The sequence below is a fragment of the Hylobates moloch genome, unplaced genomic scaffold, assembly GCF_009828535.3.
Source record: "Hylobates moloch isolate HMO894 unplaced genomic scaffold, HMol_V3 SCAFFOLD_17, whole genome shotgun sequence".
NCBI classification, from domain to species: domain Eukaryota; kingdom Metazoa; phylum Chordata; class Mammalia; order Primates; family Hylobatidae; genus Hylobates; species Hylobates moloch.
The window spans coordinates 59923922-59950235 of NW_026652292.1; positions in this window are offsets into that span (position 1 = coordinate 59923922).

A 26314-nucleotide genomic window follows, 5' to 3' on the forward strand; every position below is an offset into this window, starting at 1 on the left:
CCAGCTCTTGATGAAAGCAGTGATAAGGAATTTGCAGTTTTTGTTAATCTCCTGCAGCTTTCCTGGTGTTTTTTCCATATACTGATTATATAATAGTATTTGTCACCTTTTGCCAAGTGCCACGTATTACAATTAAGTGTCTCTTTATCTCACAGGCTAGATCTTCAACTTCTGGTGAGACATTGCATTTTTTTTTTTTTTTTTTTTTTTTTTGAGACGGAGTCCTGCTCTGTCACCCAGGCTAGAGTGCAGCGATCTTGGCTCACTGCAACCTCTGCCTCCCGGGTTCAAGCGATTCTCCTGCCTCAGCCTCTCGGATAACTGGGATTACAGGTGCCTGCCATGCCCAGCTAATTTTCGTATTTTTAGTAGAGACAGGGTTTCACCATCTTGGCCAGGCTGGTCTCAAACTCCTGACCTCATGATCCACCCACCTCAGCCTCCCAAAGTGCTGGGATTACAGGCATGAGCCACCACGCCCGGCTGAGAGATTGCATTTTATTTAACCCAATTCTTTCAGTGACATAGCTATAATAACAATAAACATGTATTAAGTTCCTCTACCATGTGTTTGATCCCATCTAATTGAACACATGATCTTATCTCATCCCTACCCTGATAGAATAGACGTCTCATTCTCCAGATTGGGAACTGAGGCACAGAAAGATTCGGCTTTGCCCAAAACCACATAATGGACAAGTGGCAGAGCCAGGATTTGAACCACTTAAGAGCCTGTGTTTTTATTCTCTCTCTTCTAGTGCCATCTCACAGTCTTGGCACCATCTTAGTAGCTTCAGGCTGCTATAAAAAGTTACCATAGGCTGGATGGCTTAAGCAACAGACATTTATTTCTCACACTTATGGAGGCTGGGAAGTTCAGGATCCAGGTGGAGGCCGACCCCATGTCTTTCTGGGAGGTCCAGCTGCTCCTGGACCAGACAGTGCCAACACAATACTTCTCACTGTGTTATGATTGCCTGCAGCAGGTGAGGACCTGCTTCCTATTTTCCAGATGGCCATCTTCTCATTGTATCTTAACATGGTGGAAGGAGAGTGAGAAAGCTCGCTTGTGTCTCTTTTTATAAGGGCACTAATCCAGACACGGAGGGCTCACCTTTACAACAGCTAAACCTGATCACCCCCCAGAGGCTCCATCTCCAAATACCATCACACTGGGGATTGTGCTTTGACATATGAATGTGGGAGGACACGAGCATTCAGTCCATAGCAGGCACGAAGGCACCAAGTCAATCTGCACAAGTGTGTCGCTGGGCAGAAGAACAAAAGGGAAGGAAGAAGAAAGAACGCAGTATAGAAAGTGAGTGGTGGTACCACAAAGGGTCATCAGCAAGTGCTGATGGTGGCTCCGGTCAACACATTCCAGGCATCCTTGGGTAGCCTGATAAATGGAGTGCAGAGTGTTCGGTAGCTCTGCAAGGAGTGGGAGTATTTATTGGGTCTGAGTGCCTGATGCGAAACTTTCCTCCAAAATTCCAATTTTCTTTCTGCCAAGATAAGTGATGGAGGTTTATGGTTGATGTTGTAGCACATCCACCCAGGCCAAGGACCTACAACTCTGAATTTCTGGCCTGCCTCCTTCCAGCTAGAAGTGAATCTAGATTTACATGCCATCAGGAACAAGCACCGTCTTCCTGTTCTGCGAGTTCCTAGTTGTAGAAGGTACTGCTTTCATCCTGAGAATATCAATCTACATGCACAAGGTCCCTCTCTGTGGAGGAGCAGGTACTTAAACCTAAGATAAGTGGAAACTTTATATCCAAGGAGACAGAAAATAAAATTTCAGGATGTTTTATATCAAACAACTTCTTATACTTCTATCCTTTTATGAACATAAGGTCATCAGTAGGCCAAAAGTCTGAAAAACAGTCTCAGTTCCTCAATGTGAATGCAAACCATTAGTGCAAAAAAATAAATAAAGAAATAAAATTTAAAAATGAAAGCACAGATACTTTGTAGCCTTGCTGTCTTATAGCCCCATATTCATAGGACTGACCATTCCCCATCTATACCCACACCATCCCCAAAGGACACTATCTGTGAATGGTGGCCACGCGTTTGGATGTTACAGAGCAAGCACGTTCTTCAGTACTTCACACACACAATTATGCAGCCCGTGTGCATAGTGGAAGTCAGGAAAGCGTCTCCTGGTTGCCTGGTCAGCTGACATTCTCAATTCTTTATAGTCAATTGAGCCAGTCCTTAGCTCCTAGAAAGGTAAAACGATACATCCATTTATTAAAAGTACTACTTTAAGACATTAGAAAGTCTGAAATGTTGGAACTCTGCCAAGCAATAGAGAAATCCTGTGATGGTTAATTTTAGGTGTCAACTTGACTGGATCAGGGGATACACAGATAGTGGGTAAAGCATGATTTCTGGGTGTGTCTGTGAGGGTGTTTCTGGAAGAGACTGGCATTTGAAGCAGTGGACTGAATGAGGAAGATCTGCCCTCACGCAGTGTGGTTGGCACCATCTAATTGGCTGATGGCCCAGATAGAACAAAAAGGCAGAGGAGAGACAATTTTTTTCTCTCTTCTGGAGCTGGGGCACCCTTCTCCTGCTTTTGAAAGCAGAATTCCAAGTTCTTCAGCTTTCGGACTCCAGGATCTGAACCGGTGCTTCCCTGGGTTCTCAGACCTGCTGTCTTGGACTGAGAGTAACACCATCAGCTTCCCTAATTCTGAGGCCTTCAGCTGGGACTGAGCCACACTATCCGCTGCCCTGGGTCTTCAGCTTGCAAATGCCTGGCATGGGACTTCTCAGTTTCCGAATTGTGTGAGCTGATTCCCCTAATCAATCCCCTCTCATCTCTGCCTATCCATCCATCCATCTATGTTTTGTCTCTTTGGAAAACCCTGTCTAATATAAATCCATTCTGAAAATACCAACTACAGTCATGTACTACATGATAATGTCTTGGTCAACAACGAACCACATATATGATGATGGTCCCTTAAGATTACCCTATTTTTACTATACCTTTTAATTTAATATTTAGATATGTTTAGATACACAAATACTTCCCATTGTGTTATGATTGCCTAAAGTTTTCAGTTCAATCATGTGCTATACAGGTTTGGAGCCTAGGAGCAATAGGCCAGACCGTATAGCATAGGTGTGTAGTAGGCTATACCATGGAGGTTGTACACTTTGATGCTCAGAAAATGGTGAAATCACCTAAGGATGCATTTCTCAGAATGTATCCTTGTTAAGTGACACATGAGTGTGCTTATGTGTGTAAGGTCAATAAAAAATGTCACAGGGGCTTTATCAAAGGCAGCATTATTTTATATGGACTATGGGTCCTATTGAATATTTTTGTCCTCTTCCTTGCTCACCACCCACCCCCATAAACATTACCCACATTGCAGCCAGGGCAAACATTTAGAAATTGAAATCTGATTTATGATCCCTTGTTAAGACATCCCAATAAAAGGCTTTTCAGGCTGGGATTAGTGGCTCATGCCTGTAATCCCAGCACTTTGGGAGAATGAAGCAGGTGAATTGCTTGAGCCCAGAAGTTTGAGACCAGCCTGAGCAACAAATTGAGACCCCCATCACTACCAAAAAAAAAAAAAGAAAAAAAATTAGCCAAGCATGGCAGCACATGCCTGTGCCACCACAACTACTCTGGAAGCTGAGGTGGGAGGGTGGGAGGATCGCTTGAACTTGGGAGATCAAGGTTACTGTGTGAGCTATGATTCCTCCACTGCCCTCCAGCCTGGGTGACAGAACAAGACCTTGTCTCTCTCTCTCTCACACACACACACACACACACACACACACACACACACACACACACACACGAAAAAAATTAGTAATAAAGCCTTCTCAATCACTTAGAATAACATCCAGACATTTTACTATGTCCTAAAAGGTTCTAGGGGATTTGTCCCTGCCGACCTCGTCTACCTCACACAAGTATTCCGCTTGTTCTCGAGCACATCGAGTCTGATCTAGCCTATGGGACTTTGTACTTATAGTTTCCTCTGCCTGAAATGCTCTGTGCTCTTGGCCTGGCTTTACTTGTTGCTATGGCTTGAATATTTGTCCTCTCCAAAACTCATGTTGAAACCTAATCCCCAATGTTGCAGTATTGAGAGGTGGGGCTTTTCAGAGGTGATTGGATCATGCATGGATTAATCCATTCATGAATTAATGGGTTGTCATGGGAATGGGACTAGTGGCCTTGCAAGAAGAGGAAGACAGCTGAGCTAGCACACATGGCAACCTTGCCACGTGATACCCTGAGCCGCCTTGAAACTGCAGAGACCCTAGGTGCAGCCCCTTGACCTTGGAATTCTCAGCTTCCATAACCGTAAGAAGTATTTTTCTTTACAAATTTCCCAGTTTCAGGTATTCAGTTATAAGCAAGAGAAGACAAAGGCACTTGTCATTTAAGTATCTATTCAAGTGGTACTACCTCATGGGACTGTACCTGACCACATGGTCTAAAGAGGTCCTCCCCCTTTTCACGCTGTATGCATCTCGCTTTTTATTCCAACACCCTCAAACTACCCATTTACATGTTAATTGTTGTCCCTCATTCTAGAAGGTAAGTGCAGGAACTTTGTGAACCTCCCTGCGGTGTGTCCACCACCTTCCAGAGGACTTGACACAGAGTAGGTGCTCAATAAATATTTGTTGAATGACTGGAGATACTTTGTGTATGCATTTAAGAGACAGTATTGCACAGGGAAGACACTTGGGAACTTAACCTCTCTTGGGAAGGAAGGGGAAGCCCTGCTTCTCATTAATTATTTAATTACTTTCAAAGCTTGGGATTTCAGGAAGATTAAAAATCTTTCTCATTCCACTTGTCACCGCTAAATGCTCTCAGGCCTAATCACAGCACCTGTGATTCTTAAACTGATCACTGATGTCTGGTTTTCCTGTAGGATTAGCAGAGGAAGAAGGCATCTGCAGACTGTTACCATTGGCATCTTTTGAGATTTTTAATTAACGGAGTATTTTTTTTTCTTTCTCATTCATGGTCAGGGTTTTGATTAACTTGTAAGCGGAAATTTTGTCATGTAAAAGAGTTTAAAGGAGGGTGCTTGGGGCGGATGAGAGATGTCAGGGCTGCCCTTCGTTGCTGATGAAGAATTGGCGGTGCACCAGCTGGCGCCTCTGTGTCCGCATGGGGCCACCCCCGATGTGGTAGGGCTGGGTATGCACCGCAATCACGATTATTGGCTGCAGTGGATAATTGGGCTTGCTGAGACCTCTCTGCTTACCAGACGTTTCTTTCTGTCTGCAGTGCCTTTGTGAACATGGGGGTCCCCAAGTTTTCAGCGGGTGAAGCCAGCAGGCAACAGCTCACACTGGCATTTTGTCAGTCGGGCTCCTTCATCTTGGCATTTGGGCTTCCATCCAGGCTGCCTCAGCTCTTCTGAATGAACACGGCCTGCAAATAGTTCATCCACAGAGCTGGCTTGGCAGGCAAAGGCTTCTCAGCCCGAGCAGGGGGCTTGATCTGCCTGCTTTCCTTTCTGTGGCCTCGGGTCTAGCCCTCACTTCTTACCTCCACCAGATTTGGAGTTTTCACAGCTAACTGAGGCTTCGGGAAAAGTTCTGTGTTTGGACAAAGCTTTGCAACAAGGCAAATCTGGGTTTGAATCTTATCAATTTATTTAATCCTCAAAACCTCAATTTTATCTGTAAAATAAAGATGATAATCATAACCTAGCTCACAGATTTGTTTTTGAGATTAAATAGCACACTGCACGCAAGGGGTTTAAACAGGAAATGTTGATAGTTTTTGTCTGGGGCAGGTTATTTGGGTTCAAATCTACTTGCGGCAACTTAACAAGATTTCATCTCTCTGAGACTCAGTTTCCTCATGTATAAATTGAGGGTAATGCCTCTTGTGGTTGTGTGACAATGAAATGAATGTGCCAGATAGATAAATTTTCAATTGCTGTGCAAAGGGCTTACTAATTTCATCAATGAGTCATTCACATTTACCCCTGGCCATGAAATTAAGTTGAATTTCTCACAAAATCCTAAACATGAACATGTCGTCTGTCTTACTCATAAAAAAGAAAATGTAGAAATATAAAATTGGGAGGGCTATATGCAAACACTGTTGGAAACTTTTTTTAAAAAAGGAAGAAGAAACAAATAGCATTAAAATGATTACTGCATGAATGACCAGGCTATTGTCCTCAGGGAAAATATTTCCCAGTTTGCTTAGTGTAGCAAAAAGAGGGAAAAAGAGATTTAATAGTTATTTCAAAGCTATCTCCCCCCAGGGAAATTAAACCTGAGTTGTGGGGTATTTCTCATAAAATCAGAGTATAAAACTAACAAGTGAAAAAAGAAAAAACTACTGTGGCATGAACCTAAGTGGATTTAAACAGGGTTCTTCTCAATGGAAGGGCCCCTTGCACATTGGCATTCCTGCCACTAAACTCGCTTTCACTCCCACTTTACCCCGCTTGTACATAGTGGGACCTAGGTATAACCATAAAGAGTTACCTCACTTGGCCATGTTCCAGTCTTCCTTGCAGGGACATCCCAGTGTTATCAGCTGACATAATGATAGGACCTCTCAGTCCACGTGACTCCTGCCAGCCTTCCTCATCTCTTGTAATAATTGATGTAGGTTAAGGACCACAAAGGCAGTGAGGCATTTTTAAGAATTGGAGCAGCAAGCTCTTGTCTATAAGATATAGCTTCTGTTTTTATTTTTGCAGAAATTATACTGAGTACTTTTCTAGAAACCTGATGTTTTTTAAACCTCATTTATCTTCTGTCCTGTGGGCCATTGCAAGGGCCAGAGGCATTTCTTATTAAACCTCTTCAGCATGTCTTTCTGAAATAGAGCCCTTTTTTTTCTGTAGGGAACCCATTCCACGGGAGCCTGACTCTGCCCTTCCCTATTCACATGACCCAGAACTGGCAATGCACCTATCCTATGCTCTTGGTCATAGTGGCTGGTTCCAAGATAGGCACATGATCCAAGTCAAGCAAATCAGTATCTTCCTTGGATCTCTTCAGAGGTTGCAATAAGAAAAGGCTATCTCTATCCCCCAGGGTTGTTAGGTTGGTAAGATTCAGTTAGGCCACCAGTAGCCACACGATGAAGTCCTGTCCAAGAGACAAAGGGCAAACTTGAGTAGCATTGTCTGGACTCTGGATCAAGCCATCCCTGATGCCAGAACAGCACAGCATTATGTGAGCTAATAAATACCCTCCACCCTGCTATTTTTGAATGATGTTTAAATGAGGATTGTGTTACTGTGAACTGAACGCATTTCTGATTAATATGGTTAGATTAGCCTAATATGTATTAGGGTTTTTAAAAAAAATCTTAAAGAATTGATATGATGAAATAAATATGGCATAAATATAAACTAGAGGGTAGCATGTAGAGTTAAATTTTCCTTTTATATTTATTAGTCCATTTTCACACTGCTATAAAGAACTGCCTGAGACTGGATAATTTATAAAGAAAAGAGGTTTAATTGACTCACAGCTCCACATGGCTGGGGAGACCTCAGGAAACTTACAATCATGGTGGAAGGGAAGCAGGCACATCTTACATGGCAGCAGGCAAGAAAGAGTGCATGTGAAGGAGGAACTGTCAAACACTTCTAAAACCATTAAATCTCATGAGAACTCACTCACTGTCACAAGAACAGCATGCGGGAACTGCCCCCATGATCGAATCACCTCCCAGCAGGTCCCTCCCTTGACTGGTGGAGATTACAGTTTGAGACGAGTTTTGTGAGGGGATACAGAGCCAAACCATATCACCTTTTAAAATAAAAATTTCTGGCCGAGCATCGTGGCTTATGCCTGTAATCCCAGCACTTTGGGAGGCCGAGGCAGGCAGATCACTTGAGGTCAGGAGTTTGAGACCAGCCTGGCCAACATGGTGAAACCCTGTCTCTACTAAAAATACAAAAATTAGCTGGGCATAGTGGCAGGCTCCTGTAATCCCAGCTACTCAGGAGACTGAGGCATGAGAATTGCTTGAACCCAGGAGGTGGAGGTTGCAGTGAGTAGAGATCACACCACTGCACTCCAGCCTGGGCAACAGAGCAAGGCTCCATCTCAAAAAAAAAAAAAATTTCCATTTGCTCAGCACCTGCTATGTGCCAGGCATTTTATGTACACTGTCTTCCTGGCACCTGGCCACCAACCTGCATGTTGCATTACACCCATTTTAGAGAGGAGCAAATTGAGGCTTGGAGTTGCCAAGAGACTTGCCAAAGACTACCCAGGTAAGAATTAGTAAAGCCAAGATTTTGCATTCAAAGTCTTGGCCAAATAACCCACATTATACAGATCTGGATGAGATTATTGCTCATTCACTCAGTCAGCACTTACTGGGCACTAGCTATTTGCCTGGCATGGTTCTAGGCAATGAGGATATGAAATGAATAAAATAGTGCCAAATTTTCAGATGCTTTCAATCCAATAGGGTCTAATGGCTCCATCAGGGTCATTATTATGGATTAAATTGTGTCCTCCCGACAAGATATATTGAAGGCCTAATCCTCAGTGCCTGTGATTGTGACCTTATTTGGAAATAGGGTCTATGCAGATGTGATCAATTTGAGATGAGGTCATTAGGGCAGGCCCCAATCTAATATAATTGGTGTTCTTATAAGAAGGGGGAAATTTAAACACAAAGGCACACTGTTTGAATGCCATATGAAGACAGAGGCAGAGACTGGAGTGACGTGTCTAAAAACCAAAGCATGCCAAGGATTGCCAGCCTTCACCAGAAGCTAGGAGAGAGGCACAGAACAAACACTCCCTAAGAGCCCTTGGAAGGAACCAACTCTGCCACCATCTTGATTTCAGACTTCTACCCTCCAGAAACATTTGTATTGTTTTGAGCAACCTAGTTTTTCGTACTGTGTTATGGCAGACCTAGAAAATCAATACAGTCATCCAGGGTAATGCTTCCAGGAACCTATGCAAGTTTAAATCTTGTCTACAATTGCAGCTACCCCCTGGACAACCCCCTGCAGCCAGAGAGTCCTGCCCTCCCCATCTATGACACATCGCAGAGGAGATCCTTTTGGATGCAGCTCCTGACTCTCTAACCCCACAGCTGTGTGATGCAGCCAGTTCTTGGCATACCTGAAACCAGGACCTGCCCTATATAACAACACTCTCTTCTGAGCACACTCTGGCCCCGGTGGCTATTGGTGTTTGCTCCACTGTTTGCTTTGGACAAGCAAGTACCCAGAGACAGCAGGCAGCAGGGTGTTGCCCTTTCTTAATATTCATTCCAAGGCCATTCTGTTTCCAGGATACAAGTCTCATGATTTCTCCTTTGTGATTAATGTTGAAGCCATCTCTTGATGTACTGTCTTAATATCACACAGTCTTTGGTTGCTGACCATCACAGCACTTTTACCTACCAGCCCTCACCTTGCACATTCCTTTGAGTCAGGTAGGTAGCCCAGATGCAGAAGAAGACACACAATGAGGGGAAGCAAGTCTGAATTAATCAGTGATTTGCCTAGGGTACTGATTAGCTACAATCTGGGCCTGCTGCCTAGCATTTTGAGCAGTGGTCCAACTTCCTTTAGTTTTCAACTCTGTTGCTATGCCAGTAGAAGTCTGATAAAATGCATTCACCTGCCGATGTATTTGGAGAGCAAAATGCCAACTCATTAAAAATGGCGAGGTCTCCAGTAGCTAAAGCCCTCCCTGTGGATAAACTTAAACTTTCCATATTCCCAAAGAAGGGGGCAATGCGAGTCATAATTATCCCCAAGCGGGTGTCCTCCTGTCAACTAGACCATCAGTACCTCCAGGACAAGGCCCCAGTCTAGCTTTTTCTGGAACCTTTAATAACATCTTTTTTTTTTTTTTTTTTTTTTTTTTTTTCTGACATGGAGTCTCACTCTGTTGCCCAGGTTGGAGTGCAGCAGCGTGATCTCAGCACACTGCAACCTCCATCTCTTGGGTTTAGGCAATTCTTCTGCCTCAGCCTCCCAAGCAGCTAAGACTACAGGCACATGCCACCATGCCTGACTTTTTGTATTTTTGGTAGAGACAGGGTTTCACAATGTTGGCCAGGCTGGTCTCAAACTCCTGATCTCAAGTGAACTGCCCGTCTCAGCCTCCCAAAATGCTGGGATTACAAGTGTGAGCCACCATGCCCGGCCACCTTTAATAGCATACAGAGAGAGTGCTTCTGGCCTGCTAGTTGGCTTGATTAAATATAGGGGTTTACTCCAGGCCATAGTGTCCCTAGCACACTTTTATCAGGTATGATGATTAAGAATTTGGGCATGGGGAGTTGGTGGTCAGACTACCTCAATTAGAATCTTCACTGGCTGTGTGATTTGGGGGAGCTCATTTAACCTCTCTGAGCTTTAGTCTCTCTTCTGCAAAATGAGTTGTTTCAATGAGTCAATGAGACCACGTACCTGAAGTGCTTAGCATTCCATAAAAAGCCAGCTATTATTATGAACTGGTGGCTGGCAGAGCTAGAACTAAGCCAGGTTTCTCTGGCTCCAGGGGCCATTTCGGGAGCTCAGTGTGACTTCTGCTGGACTGCTCTTCAGGGTTGTCCTCTATGGAATGAGCTGTTGCAATGGGACACAGGACCAGCAGCCAAATACCTGGGCTGAGGCCCTTCCACCCACAAGCTCACAGCCAAGAATCTCCATACTCCCACTCTACTTGGTCCTGTCCATGTGCCTAAGGAGAAAGCTTGCTTCTTTGGGAGGAAGTAGACGCTCTCCCAACTCCCCTCAGACCTGTCTCCTGGGGCTCATCAAAGGTCCATGTTGTGAGGTCAGGAGCTCAAGGAGGGAAGACCCACTTAAGCTTTCTTCAGCTCCCTCTCCTCCCCATGCCGGAGGGGCAGGTGCCTGTGGTCTCCTCTCAGACCTGGAAACATGGTTCTTAGCTCTCCACCTCTATTCATTTCCCAGAGCTGTCATAACAATGGACCCAAAACTGGGTGGCTTGAAACAGAAATCTATTGCATCACAGTTCTAGAGTCTGGAAGTCCAAAATCAAGATGTCAGCAGGGCCGCACTATCCCTGAATGCTCACGGGAGACTCCTTCCTTGCTTCTTCTAGCTCCTGGTCTCTGCTGACAACCCCTGGCTTTCCTCGGCTTATAGACACATTACATCGGTCACATGGCTGCCTTCTCCCTGTGTGTCTTCATTGTCTTCCCTCTGTGTGTGTCTATCTCTGTGTCCAAATTTCCCCTTTTTGATAAGGATATCAATTATATTGGATTAGGGCCCATCCTAACAACCTCATTTTAACTTGATTACTTTTGTAAAGACCCTATCTCCAAATAAGGTCACATTCTGAAGTACAAGGGGTAAGACTTCAGCATATCTTTCTTTGAGGAGACACAATTCAATTCATAAAACCATCTGTAATGGTTAATTCATGTGTCAGGTTGGGCACAGTAATTACACCTGTAACCTCGGAACTTTTGGGAGGCTGAGGCTGGAGAATTGCTTGATTCTGGGAGTTCGAGACCAGCCTAGGCAACACAGCAAGACACCGTCTCTACAAAAGATAAAAAGATTAGCCAGTCACGTAGTCCCAGCTACCCGAGAGGCTGAGTGGGGAGGATTGCTTGAGTCCTGGAGGGCGAGGCTGCATTGAGCAGAGGTCATGCCACTGTACTCCAGCCTGGGCAACAGAGCGAGACCCTGTCTCAAACAAACAAACAAACAAAATAGTGTGTCAACTTAGCTAGGCCACAGTACCCAGAAATTTGATCAAACATTGTTCTAGGTGTTTCTGTGAAGGTATTTTTTAGATGAGATTAACAGTAAACTTGGAATAAAGCAGATTATTCTCCATAATGTAGGTAGGCTTTCTCCAATCAGTTGAAGGCCTTAATGGAAAAAGACTAATCTCCCAGAAGGAGAGGAAATTCTCCCAATATACTTACTGCCTTTGAACTCAAACTGAAACCGTTCTCTGGGTCTCCAGCCTGCCAGCCTACCCTACAGATTACATACACACATCCTGTTGGTGCTGTTCTTCTGGAGAGCCCTGGCATTATTATTATTATTATTATTATTGTTGTTGTTTAAGATGGATTCTCTCTCTTGTCACCCAGGCTGGAGTGCAGTGGTATGATCTCGGCTCACTGCAACTCCGCTTCCTGGGTCCAAACGATTCTCCCGCCTCAGCCTCCAAGTAGCTGAGATTATAGGCACCCAACACCAAGCCTGGCTAATTTTTGGATTTTTAGTAGAGACAAGATTTCACCCTGTTGGCCAGGCTGGGTCTCGAACTCCTGACCTCAGGTGATCCACCTGCCTCAGCCTCCCAAAGTCCTGGGATTACAGGCCTGAGCCATCGTCCTCGGCCAGCGCTGGCATTATAATACACTATTCATTGGTTCCAGTCACCAGAGGTCCTCCCCCTTAGGCCTCAGGGTCTTGGCAGTGGTGCCAGAGCTGAGGCAATTTCTCCCCTAGACAGAGGAGGATAGCTGGGGTTGCCTTTCCACCCACCTCACTGTAAACAAACTATCAGTCAACCACTGAAGAAGCATTTCTGAGCCTTCAATTTTTTATTAATCCCTTGGCAAAGGAAGGTTGAACAGTTCAGTCTCAGTGTGAATTGCTTTGAGAGATGAAGGGGAAAGAAATGAGAAGAATTCCTTAGCTTCCCAAGTTAACACAGTCCTGGAGGCTGGTGTTGTGTAGGAGTTAGAGCAATTCCTCTAAATTACCGCGCAAAATTCTAAAGTGTCTATCACGTTGTTCATGTGTGGTTACCAACTGCTGTGTAACAAACTGCTCCAAAATTCAGTGGCTTAAAATTATAACTATTTTATTTGTTCACGATTCTAAGGGTCAGCAATTTACATTGGGCTCAACGGGGTGGTTCTTCTGCTTGGTCTCTTTTGGAGTAACTTATGCAGCTACTGTCACCTAGGAGTGTAACTGGAACCATCATTCTGGATGGCCAATATGTCTGGCAGTTGGTACTGGCTATTGGCTGGGCTGCCTGTCTCCATGTGAGTTCTCATCTTCAAGATGGTTAGCCCTGGCTTCCTTACCGGTGGCCCTGTGTTCTAAGATGATAGAAACGAAAGCTGCAACGAGGTTTCTTAAGGACTGGGCTTGGAAGTTGCCAAAATATCACTTCCGTTGTATTCTTTTCTTAGAGAAAGTTGCAAAGCCTTTCTAGATTCAAGGCAAGGAGAAATAGATTCCATCACTTGATGGGAAGCAGTACAAAGTCACGTTGCAAAGAGACGTTCGACCTGATGTGAGGATTTACTACAGCCAACTTTGTAAACAGTCTACCGTGCCCACTAAGCAAATTAAACTAGCAAGTGCGGTGGGTGAGTTATGTCTGGATATATCAGGGAAAGTGATGAACACAATCGTGATCAGATCCAGAGATCAGAGGGGAATCTTGGACACGTGAGGACATTGCTGTTTATTACACCATTTGATTGAGAACTGGGCAGGGAAGGCTTGTTGGACTCTGCCTGATTCAAAGTCTAGTCTATAAATTTTTTCCTGCGAAATTAGATATTTGCCTCATCTCTGCTACAGCACAGCCAGAGGCAGCTGGTAGGGCCGGCTAACTTATGTTCTTAGATTTTCTTTGGCAGAAATTAATTTTTTTCTTTAGAATTTTTTTGGTCTCCAAGGCTCAGTCTTTGGGTTAATATCGCAGATCCACAATTCATAAATTTGTTCCTCTTGGTTCTTTGTCTCAAAATGAAACTTTTAATAGATTCTAAAGCCTTAATAAGAGTGCTGCCTGGTTACGTAATGAAGTTACTATGGTTGACAGATAGTACTTTATTATTATCATTGTCCTTGATAAGAGTTATGCCTTGCATAGTGGGTGCGTAATAAATATTAGCTATAACAACATAAGCAACAGAAGAAAGTTTGTCCCTTTGTGTCTCATCATAATGCATATTCTTCTATTGTCACCGTGCCTGTTTTCTGTTAATTTTATCAATGATACGTAGAGGGGAACTATAGCTGTATGACGTTATTATTGTTAGTTTAAATGTCCTAATTTATCCTGCCACTGTGTTTCGTTTAGCATAACAAAGTCACAATATTTTTCTGTCCCTGCAGTGAAAGACTGTAGTAAGCTGATCTTACTACCAAGAGATAATTATTAGCTTCCTCAAGAATATTACCCTATACGCGCTACTAAGCATTCCAGAAGGATTAACAATTCTGCAAATTTTGGGCAGGACAAAGTAGCGGCAAAGCGAGATAGAGCTGTTTGAATATTTGTCCTTGGCCCATTTGCATATCTATCACTGGTAATTTGTTAATGCTGCTTGTGTTTCAGTCTATGGTCATGCCGAGAATTAATGCACTCGACTAGCTGATATGCCCAATTCCAAAGTGAGAACTAGGCAAGTCCGAACATTGGATGACTCTGGCAATCATGAGGCCTGCATTCAAGAGCAGCTTCTTTGCAGGGTGAGGCTTTTCTGAAAAGTCAGCAGTGAAATGGCAGATTATAAGCATGGTCCACTGATGTTCAAGGCTTTCTTTCTCCGATAAGAAGAGCTATTCTGGCACTTGAAATTGCAGAGTTTTTTGTTTGTTTGTTTTGTTTCTTTGTTGTTGTTGGGAACATGCAGAGAGAAGGCAAGGGTATTTAACATTCGACAGAGAATTGCTGAAAGTCAGAGGTTGGTCAGTGGGGGCTGGGAAGGCTTTGATTGACAAGCTAAGTGTCCAAAAGAAATGAAAACCTGAAACATCAGAGAACATCTGTACATTGATTGTACTGGACACCCTAATCAACCTGCATATATGTATGCGTTAAAACATGTAATTATTTTAATACATTCCCAGTGAATTCTGCCACTTAGGAGAACTTTAGATAAACCACATGGAGGCAAATGTCGATATAACATTAACTTGAAGTTGGCATTTGGCTGTTATTATTAAACATGTATGAAGTATCTAGTTCAATCATTCATCAGTTCAATTTTGTCAATCAACAAATAATTACTGAAGGTCTCATATGTGCCACATGCATGGTAGGTTTCTGGAATTCCAGAGGAGTTTGCAGTCTAGAGGAGAAGAAAGAAAAGCAAGCGGGCAGTCTCAATACAATAGTATTTATGGTAGGGGGTCTGGATAGGCATCTCTGGAGGAAGTGACCTCTCTGGGAGGTGAGGATGAAGGTGGAAGGAGAGCCAGGTCTCGGGGGATTAAGACCCAAGCTCCGGAGTTTGGACAATGGAAGGCATTGAAGGCTTAAGAAAGGAAGTGGCATGATCAGGCTGCAGTTTGAAAAGACTATTCTGCTTGCAGTGGGAAGGATGGCTTAGCGAGGCGGCTTAGATTGGTTTGCCAAGACGCTGAGCCAGAAACGGGGCTCCTTGGGCAAGCAATTTCTTGAGGGAGTGCTTTCAAGTGAAACCTGTAAGGGTGTGAGGAAAACGCAAATAGGACAGGCTCAGAGGAGGTTTGGCCTCAGCCTGATCCTGAGGGAGCTCTGGGGCATGTATGGGGACACAGATTGCCCTCTTGAGCGAAGCAAGAGGGCTAGTCTTTGTGCTGGCCCCAGCGGGAAGGCAAACCTCCCCAGCTTTTCCAGGTGAGTGGTGCTTTTCTCCCAGGGCAAGTCTCAGGAGAAGGGAACAGCTGTGTTGTTAATGGGCAGCATTCACAGAAGCGGGGGCATGGGTGCCTCAGTCCAGGCAGGAAGAGCCGAAGAGAGAAGGAATAGCCATTTAAGGAGCTCTTGACATCCTCCACATGGGGGAGATTGCTTTCCATTGCTGGAAAAGAAAGGACAAATCAGTTCCTCTAATGGAAAATGCATTAGGCTTTCTCTAGAGAGCCCCCTAAGGAAGGAGAAAGAGCAACAGGACATTACAGCAGTTTGGCTGAGGGCAAGACCTAAGAGGTGTATCCATCAACCATAAAGAAAAGAGACCCACGGTTCAGAATTAATCAGAGGGAAGGGAGTAGGATTTGAGCAACACAGAGGTATGTGACAGGCGAGGCAGGGGCAAGGCTGCGCCAACCTTCTAAAAATAAATAATTCCCTCCTGTTTCCTTCAGAGGTGCACGAGGTAATTTGCAAACATTTGCAGGCAAGTTTTCACCAGGCTGAACCGCAGGCAAAGCTCCCACTGACTTCACAGGGAGTTCCCGGGGGACACACAGCAAGGTGAGGCCTTGGTTCTGGATAATTAAGACTTATGGCACCCTTGTTAGCGAAGAAATCCCAGTGCACATCATTGAAATGCAGCAGGCCTGCAGCCCTGCAGCCCCTCAGCGGCCCACGGCCATTAGAAGCCCACTTGAGCCAACATTAATTTTGCTATCCTTCACTTTCTAAAATCAGAGGATGACATCACTTTGATTAAGAGGGACAATCATGTTACAGACAATCAGTAGAGTCAGCCTGTGCTGGTTGGTGTCCTCACAGCCGCTCACTGATGATGGGGCTGGTGCTCTGCGGAACAGCAAGAAATAGGAGTTCATTGAGGTCGACTCTAATTCCACTGTCGCCTTCTGAGCAGGTGAAATTCTCCCCAGACACCCCACCTGCACTCTTTTCTTATATTTTCCTCCTTTTCTGCTTCCCTTTGTGTCCCCTTCTATAAGACACAAAGGTGCTCATGGGTGGTCAGGCCTGGGTGGGAGGAAATTTCTGTGGAACACTCTTACCCTCCTCTGGATTAGGGTGTTGGAGGGATGAGTACGTGAATTAGCAGATCTGTATCAAGGAGCACCATGTGCAGGGTGCGTGCTGGCCTCTAGGAAGGGAATGAAGAATTCTACAACACATTCCTAACCCTCAAAGAGCTTAAAATCTTGCCAAGGAGGCATATCTCTATAAGATACCCACCAACAGGGGTTAGCAGCACAGCTTTAGACCAGATGGCCTGGATTTGAATCCTGGCTCTGCCACACTGGCTGTGTCACCTTACACAATGTCTTTCTGCCTCAGTTTTCTCATCTGTAAAATGGGTATGACAGTAACACCTGCCTCACAGCATATTTGTGAGAAAATAACAAATTAATGGCCAGGCATGGTGGCTCACGTTTGTAACCTTAGCACCTTGGGAGGCTGAGGCAGGAGGATCGCTAGGGCCAGGAGTTTGAAACCAGCCTGTGCCACATAGTGAGACCCTGTCTCTACAAAATATACAAAAAAAAATTATAATAAAATTAAAAATAAATTAGCTAAGCATGGCAATGAACACCTGTAGTCTCAGCTACTCAGGAGGCTGAGGAGGGAGGATCGCTTGAACCAGGGGGCTCGAGGCTGCAGTGAGTTGTGATTCCACCACTGCACTCCAACATGGGTGACAGAGTGAGACATTGTCTCAAAAGAAAAAAAAATTAATGAAAGAGCTTAAAACATGGCCATTGCTCAATAATTGTGAAGAAAGCAACAGACATTTATAGAGTATTTACTGTGCTAAGTGCTTTGTATGCTTTATGTAATCTAATTTGCAAACAACATACGAGGTGGGTACCACCATTATCACCATTTTACCAACAAATTGAGGCTCAGACAAGTTAAGTAAGTTCTACAAAACCGCAAAGCCAGGAAGTGATGGAGCTGGAATTTGTAACCAGGATGAAGGCACTTAGCTGTTATTCTATAATGTGTCATTTATAAGAAAACCAATGAGGACCAAGTGTTTCAGATACTTTGAGAACAAAGAGCTCCTTGGGAAGTGAAGAAATGAAGGAGGGCTTCTGCTGAGTCTTCCATTTGCAGGTAGGAGGTTCATTCATTACAGCCAATATTTATTGAGCACATAGTACAATTAAGCACAGAGCTGGAGACATCGTGAGTGATGCGTGGTGTCACCTTCAAGTTGCAAGGGAAAGAAGAATAAATTAATCAAATAGGAGAGGAGCAGGGAGGGGGGCTCTGGAAGGATCAGGAGCTTGAAGAGGGATTAAGTGAGTCCCTTAGGGATGGAAAGATGTGGAAGAAGGGAGGGGAGCAGGAAAGGCTTTCTAAGGAAGTGGGATCTTGAGAGCACAGCCTGGGCAAAGGCTCAGGTATGAGACAGCCTAAGAAAACCCTGAGCATGTACACGTCTGAAGCCACCGGTGGTGGTGTGTAGGATGGTGAGAGATCATTATAGTGGCTAGCACCCTTTGAGTAGTGATGATGTGTTAAGCACTTAGCACAATAACTTCTATTCTTTCCCGGGAGTGGGCAAACCGTGGCCTGCAGGCCAAATCGAGCCCACCACCCGTTTTTGCTGGCAGGTGAGGTAAGAATGATTTTTACAGATGTAACACTTGAAATTGATTTTGATGATAGGGAATACTAACTTCAAACCCTAATTAAACAAAATGTTATCCTCCTCACAAAGAATTCTGTTGTTCTCATTAGTAGGCCTGAATTAAAAAAAAAAATTGTCCTTGGTCAGGTACAGAGGCTCACCCCTGTAATCCAAGAACTTTGGGAGGCCAAGGCAGGAGGATCACTTGATTCCAGGAGTTTGGGACCAGCCTGGGCAACATATCGAGACCCCACCTCTATTCTACAAATAAATGAATAAAGTTGTCCTCAATTAATAATACTTTTTTCTGGCTTTATTGAGGTACAATTTACAAATGAAAATTGTATATATTGAAGATACACAACATGACGATTTGGTATACATTGTGAAATGATTACCACAATCGAATTAACATGTCCATCACCTCACATAGCAACTTTTTTTGTGTGTGTGTGGTGGTGACACTAGAGATCTATTCTCAGCAAATTTCAGGTTTACAATACAGTACTATTAACTATTGACTAGAGTACATCCTGTACTCTAGAACCCCAGAACTTACTCATCTTATAAGCAAAAGTTTGTACCCTTTGACCAACATCTCAGCATTCCCCCACTCCTAGCCCCTGGCAATCACCTTTCTACTCTCTCTCTGAGTTCCAATTATTATTGTATTTTGAATTTTACCAGTAAAAACGTTGTGGATCTTTATTTTTTCTCTAGTTTTATAAATACCTGCGTAGTAGCCTCAATTTTGCTTCTTAACTTGCAACACCAGAAATATGTACTATCTAGCCCTTTGTAGCAAAAACTTGCCAGCCCTGTTCTTTTCTCTTTCCTTTTCCTTTCTTTTCTTTTCTTTCTCACTTTCATTTTTTTGAGACGGAGTCTCACTCTGTTGCCGAGGCTGGAGTGCAATGGAGTGATCTTGGCTCATGGCAACCTCCGCCTCCTGGGTTCAAGCGATTCTCCTGCCTCAGCCTCCCGAGTAGCTGGGATTACAGGCACCTGCCACCACGCCTGGCTAATTTTTGTATTTTTAGTAGAGATGGGGGTTTCGTCATGTTGGCCAGTCTGGTCTCGAACTCCTGATCTCAAGTGATCTGCCCACTTTGGCCTCCTAAAGTGCTGGGATTACAGGCATGAGCCACCACGCCCAGCTAGGCATTGTTCTTACTTAAGGATAAGGGAACTGAGGCAGAGGGAGGATGAAATGATGTCATTCAGGTCACAGAACTAAGACTGGGTGGAGGCAGGACTTGAATGCAGGTTGTCTGGACTGGGGCCCGATGCTCTGAGCCCACTTCCACCTGGTGTTTACAGAAGTCCAAGGAAGAAACTAAGGGCCAAACTAGGTCAAGAGGGGAGGGAATGGAGCAGACAAAAGTGCCTGAATGTGGAGACAAGCAAGAAGGAGGCATCCTGCTGGGCCAGGCTTCTCTGGCTGATCCAGTGTGTCATGGGCCTGAGCTAGTGGCCGTGGGCACAAAAGACTTGAATCCCCTGGCAGAAAAGAATTCCTGGCTGCTATGGGCAGAGAATATTTCTCACGTGGATGATTAGAAATATTTACAGTGCTGCAGGAAATGCTGGAGGAAGAGCAGGTCTGGTGGACTGAGGGTGGAACAGAGGGGACGATCAGCTTGAATGAGTTGAGCTGGAGATGCCTGGGGCATAAGTAGGTGGAGGAGAGTGGAGAAAAGAGTTTGGGCTCTGGAGCCAGGTGCAGAGTTGGGAGTCATTGCATTGGGGGCTGAAATGGGGGAGACTGGAAAGAAATCACTCCCTCTGCTAACAGGAGTTGAAAGGTTCACCTGCTCAGAATGGAGGTAGCGGCAGAACGCTTTCTCATCTTTGAACTCTGCGGTGGACAGGGATGGGGGTCATGTTCCTGGGTTCAGTGGATCCTGAAGAAGGAAACAAGGTTATTTCTGAAATGGGTTATCTGTGTCATTGTATGATCTCTCTTGTCACACACGCAAGACACATACACGCCAAAGATCATAAAAGATGTATTTTTAAAGCCCCAGTGTGTACATTAACTTAAATAGAATAACCTGATTAGCTTTGAAGGCTGTTGGCTTAAAGAGAATGAAGATTTCCAAGTAAAAGCAGAGGAGGAATGCTCGATGTCATTGAGAACTCAAGGAGAATTTCCTTCCAGTGAAGTTTCAAAAAAACCAGAGGAAGAAGCAGCCTCTGATTATATAATTTCTACCTGGGCAAGTAAAAATCTTTGATTATCTATTTATGTCCTGCCAATTCCAGGGCCCAGAGGAAATCAATCCAGTCTAAAAGAAACTAATTTTGACCACTTCTCCTTTTCCTCTCTCTTGTTTCGTGGCCTCGTTAACCTCGAGGAGTTTGCCTGTGAGTGCTTCAGGCTAATGTGGGAGTCCACGTAGGCAGATTCTGGAGGAGCAGGCGAGACCAGAGAGGAAGGAACTGAGATGCAGGGAAAGAAAGTGATGCCACTGCCCAACCAGGGATTTGCCAGCCAAGAAGATTCTTTTTGTTTGTTATGGTTTTGGGGGGGTTTTTTTGCTTTTTTTTTTTGAGACAGGGTCTTGCTCCATCACCCAGGCTGGGGTGCAGGGGAGCAATCATGGCTTGCTGTAGCCTTGACCTCCTGGGCTCAGGCAATCCTCCCACCTCAGCCTTCAGAGTAGCTGAGACTACAAGCACACACCACCATGCCTGGCTAATTTTTTTTTTTTTTTTTTTTTAACAGATATTACTTCTTGCTATGTTGCCCAGGCTGGTCTCGAACTCCTGGGCTCAAGTGATCCTCCCACCCTGGCCTCTGAAAATGTTGAGATTACAGGTGTGAGCCACTGTGCCTGGCCTGAGAAGATTCTGATAAGCCTAGTGTTTCCCCCAAGAATTCTTGGAGTAAATAAGGAAAAGTATATGAGGCTGTCTGAAGTTTTAGAGGGAGTGAGGGTTCACGACTCACATATTTTAGAGGGAGTGAGGGCCTCATAACTTCACATCTGCCACCCCCATCCCTAATTCTGTTTGCCCTGTCGTCTTACTCACTCATGTGCAGGAAGAGCAGTATCTGGAAAGTGGGTGCTGCAGGAAACCTGAGGATGTGGGAGGTTTCAACTCATAACAGGGTGTCCATCTCAAACACACATTTGACCTTCTCCTTGGATAAACAATGTAGAAGTAGGCCCGGGGACACGTGTCATTTCATGAACCTGATCTTGCCCGGATTTACTTCTATGAATGATCTTTGAACCGGCACTTTGAAAAACTGCAGCCTTACTTTGAGGCCACTGGGGTCCCACTGCATAGATTACTCCGTCAGTGTTCTCAGTGGAACTGGGGATCAAATCAACAAGATGTAGGAAATGTATTTAAAAAGGGAAAAGGTGTAACATGGTCTCATATCTCATAAGAGAATGAGATTTTCATGAGATGTCTTTGAAAGAGAAAATGCTTGTACAAAACACACAACAGCTGTATCAACTAAAACAATTATCTTTTGTGATTCGTAGGGGGCATATCACGTAGGTGGAGCAGAGATTTGTATATTTATCTCTGAACTTGATTTGATTTTAATATTATTCTGTCACTTATGCACAGTTCCCAAATGTCTTGTCAGGAAGAGCCAGTTATTAAGCCGCTGAAAGTGTCTTATAAAAATAGCAGACAATCTAAACTGTGAATCATTCCACGGAGCCCCAGTGGTGTGAGCACAAGCAGATTCTGCCATGAGTTAAACAATTGTGCAAACATGTGTTCCACATCCTTTCTGTGCCTGATTCAGTGCTAACCCTGGGGTGAACGAAGATTAATAAAGTGTAGCCTGTGTCTGAAAAGAGTTCACATCCCAGTGAGAAAGGAGCGAACAGATTTTTTAAATACTATACACAAGAAGGTTAAACTATTGGAGATGAGTTAAAAGGGGTCACTCTGAAGTTGTGTTGATGAAGTATGGTTCTGTACAAAGTGCTATGAGAACATGGAAGAAGGAAAATTAACCCAACCTGAGGGTGCCTGGCAAACTTCAAGGCACAGACATTTGAATGGTCCTTTGAAAGATGAGTAACAGTTTGAAAGCAGCAACGGAGTTTTTTCAGCAGGAGGAACAACACACGGAGTAAGGTTTGGAGGCATGACTCTGCACAGCTAATGAGGGATCAGAGAAGAGCTTTGTATGGCTGGACAGCATGGTGTATGTGACAGGGACAAGGGGTGAGGCTGGGAAAGAAAGCAGGAGTGTTTGGGCAGAGCCAGTGTGAAGAGGAGCCCAGAAGATTCTCAGGTTAGGAAAGGTGCAAGGAGATTGGTGTTTTACATGGATTCTTCTGATGGTCTCTGAGCTGCAGAGGAGGGCAGCTCAACGAGGGCCATCTTTAATATGATACATGGTGTCGTCATTGTTTTACTTACTAACTCAGAAGATTAGCCCATTTCCTAATGTCCTTTGCTTAGTCTCAGGGAGTGATTATACTTTAAAACGGAGGTTGGCAAACTATAGCCATATCAAATTTGGCCCACCACCAATTTTTGCCAATAAAGTTTTATTGGACCACAGCCATAACCATTCATTTCATGTTGTTTATGGCTGATCATTGCACTAGGACTGATTTCACAGCAGAGTTGAATAGCTGCAACAGAGACAGATGCACAAGACCTGAAATATTTATGGTGTGGTGCTTTACAGGAAAAGTTTGCTGACCCTTGACTTTTGGTTCTCCAAAGTCATTGCCATCTTTCCCATCAGACCAGAAACTTGGAAGACAACCTGGAAACTTTGCCTCATTGCCTTCTGTACTGCTCACCTCTGCCTTTATCAAGTGGCCAAATTCAACTGCTTTCACAAAGTCAGTTGTGGAGCATAGGGTAGAGGATCACATTTAAAAAAAAAAAAGAGAGAGAGACTGACAGAGAGACAGTGAGTTCTAGAAACCAGGCAAGTCTTGTCAAGCCACTCCATCTCTTCTCTCCAAAAGTCCCCATGTATGAGGTCAGCAGCCTTCCATGACCCCAAGTATACTGACTGCAGCAGCATTCAGGAACATTTTTATCATATCCTCACTGGCAGGACAGAATTGATTAGGTAGTTGTGTTAGCCAAACAGCTGCCCCTACAGCATGTGCATGAATGGGTTGACATCAATCTTAGGGAAATATGTAATGTGCTCCTATAAGACTGCAGACTTACTCCTGTCCTGTTCAGCATTTTCACTGGCATACATGAACCAGAAACCATGTTTCTCGATGTGGAGTTTGCCCATAGCTACAGGATGGAGGATGGCTAAAAGTGGCATTGATATGTCAGAATCCGTGTTCCAAAGAAATCTTGATGAACTAGAGTAGTGGTCAGAATGTACTCTCTGCCACAGAAGCAGTCTCTCCTAAATGAAGAATGTGGGGCTTTAGAAAAATATCTGATATTTTCAGATCCTGGGGCAAGAGTACAAATGGAGACCAGCCTGCCATACATCCAAATATCTGGAAGTTATAAATCAAGACAACAAGCTAAACAAAATGGGCCTTATCCGCCTACCTTGACAAATAGACTTTCTTCACTACCTGGAAGTCCAGGTTCAAGATCAGAATTCTCTGACTCCTTGGAGTCTTAATGCTGTAACATGGCAGTGTGGGAGAGCAGCCCCTCGCCCCACCCCACCCCCAACTTTCACCCCTTCTTTCTATTTTCTAGCCTGCTCCTGGACTGCTCCGAATGTGTCTCTAGTCGCTTCCCCTTTACTGCACACCAGTGATGTCTGTCATTCGGTGCCATTTGTTTGGCTCCGCTCTTCAGCTTCTCTCTTTAACTCCAATCCCTGTCTCTGATTAACTTGTTTCTAGCTTCTTCAGGCAATCCCTGGTCTCATGCTTATATTTGGCACAATCCCCAGAAAATAATGTCCCTGATGGAGTCACCCTTGGGCTTGGAAACACAATCTGGTCAATTGCCACCTGCCTTCCAGCTCCTGGATCTTTTATGATAATCCCTGACCAGCATCTTAGATGAAAACTGCTTCTTGCCACTCCCACCACCCATGCCAGTGGCTCTTGAACTTAAGCACAAAGGATGACCACATATTTCAGCAAATCTGGGGCAGAAGTCCCACCGACAAGCAATATATTTATTTGAATTGTAATGTTTTTATTTTCAAAAGGTCACATGCTTTAGAGAAAATGTTTTAATCATTGAAATATTATTTATGTATAACGTACCTTCTAAAAAGTACACAAAAATAAACATACAGCTTAACAAATTATCACAAAATGTATAACTTCCAGGTAAACAAATGCTTCACTATCTTCTCCTCAAAGGAAACCAACCACTTTTCTGACTGCTAATACTATTGTTTGGTTTTGCCTGTTTTTGAATTTTATGTAAATATAATCAAATACTACAGACTGCTTCGTATATGATTTCTTTCATTCAGCATAATGTTTGTGAGATTCATCTGTGGTGCCATGTGTGGTCTTAGGTCACTCATTTTCATGCTGTATAGTATGCCATTATATGAGTACACCAACATTTATTTATACATATCATTGTTGATGGGCATTTAAGTTGCATCCAGTTGATGGTTATTATATATAATCCTGCCATGAACAGTCTTACAAATATCTGTTGGTGCATGTGAGCATGAATTTGGGGCCATATATATCTAGAAGTGAATTACTGGATGATGGTTTTTACATATTTCAACGTATTTCAACTCTTTGATAGTTCAAAGACCTTGGTTGAACCAACCTGCACTCCCATCTCCAGTCTATGGGAATTCTTTGTTGTTCCACATTTTCAGAATTTTTTTTTAATCTTCTCCATGAGACAGTCATGTTCATTTCTATGTTGAAAATTTATAGAATTTTTTTGCCAAAAAGGGGAAATGAATCTTGTGGAAGATGTACCAAGTTTATTCCTGTGCCTTCAGCTGCCCCAAGTTGGAATTCAGTTGTCCATCAACCACATTGACCTCTTGGAGGTTCTTCTTTCAGTTTCATGACTTTCTAACTTTTTGCTAAACTGTTTACCACTTATGGAACAGCATACCTCCTCTGTCCAGCATGGTGCCTGCCACCTTATTGGCTGAGTCTGAAGACTGATTCACTGCTGACTTTCAATCCATTTTGAAAAGACAGCATTTATCTGGATAATGTTACTTTGATTAGAGGTTCATCTGACTGTGGCTTTGACTAGTCCCTAAGTCCTTTCAAGGTAACAGACCATGCACTTCTTTCATATGTACTTCCATCACCTGAAAGAATACTTGAGACCCCACGGGGAGCAATCAGTATTTGCTAACCAACTGCCTGGCTCAGTGTAGCTTAAAATCCGTCTTTATTTTTATATGATAGTTTAAATGATTTAATGAGTGGCTGTCACTGACAAGGCACTTGGGGACTGTGCATAAAATGACATAATAATATAAAAATAAAGCTTTGCTCAGAGACTAATACACAGAACTGCCTTCCGTGTACATATTGCTCTTTATACTAGAGGAAAGAATTCTTCCTTTGGTCAAGTGGAGTTGTTTTCATTAATAAAAATAAGTAAATCCACATTCTCTCCTGCTGCTTTATTTGAATGCTTACAAAAACAGGCATCATATATAATATTCATTTCAGCAATGAATATGCAGAAAGTGCTGCATCTCTTTATTTAGGAATTTTAAACATTGCAGTCATGTTCATCATGGTGACTGTGGGCTTTTATATCTAAGACAGACTGATTTCTCAAAGTCATATTTAAATATCTCAAACCGTAGTGTTGGCCTCTTGGGTACTGCACAACATACAACTGAAGAAGGAAGGTTAACCTCTCCAGAAAAAAAAAAAAAGTAAAGAAAAGGTGCAGCTGTGGATATTTCACGTTCAGAAAGTAGCGGGGACAGGGGAAAGAAGAACAGAGAATTCTAGGGGAGCCAAGTTTGCAATGAGAATCTGGATGTTGGCTTCATCTTAGAGCAGAGTGTGGGAGTTGTTCTCTAACTTAATGACGCTCTAAGTGAGGGATACACTTTTTTCTCAGTTCTGTGTTTTATAGGCAAGATTTCTCTTCTGTTCCTTTCAATAATCTAAACTGACAATCCGAATGGTTAGC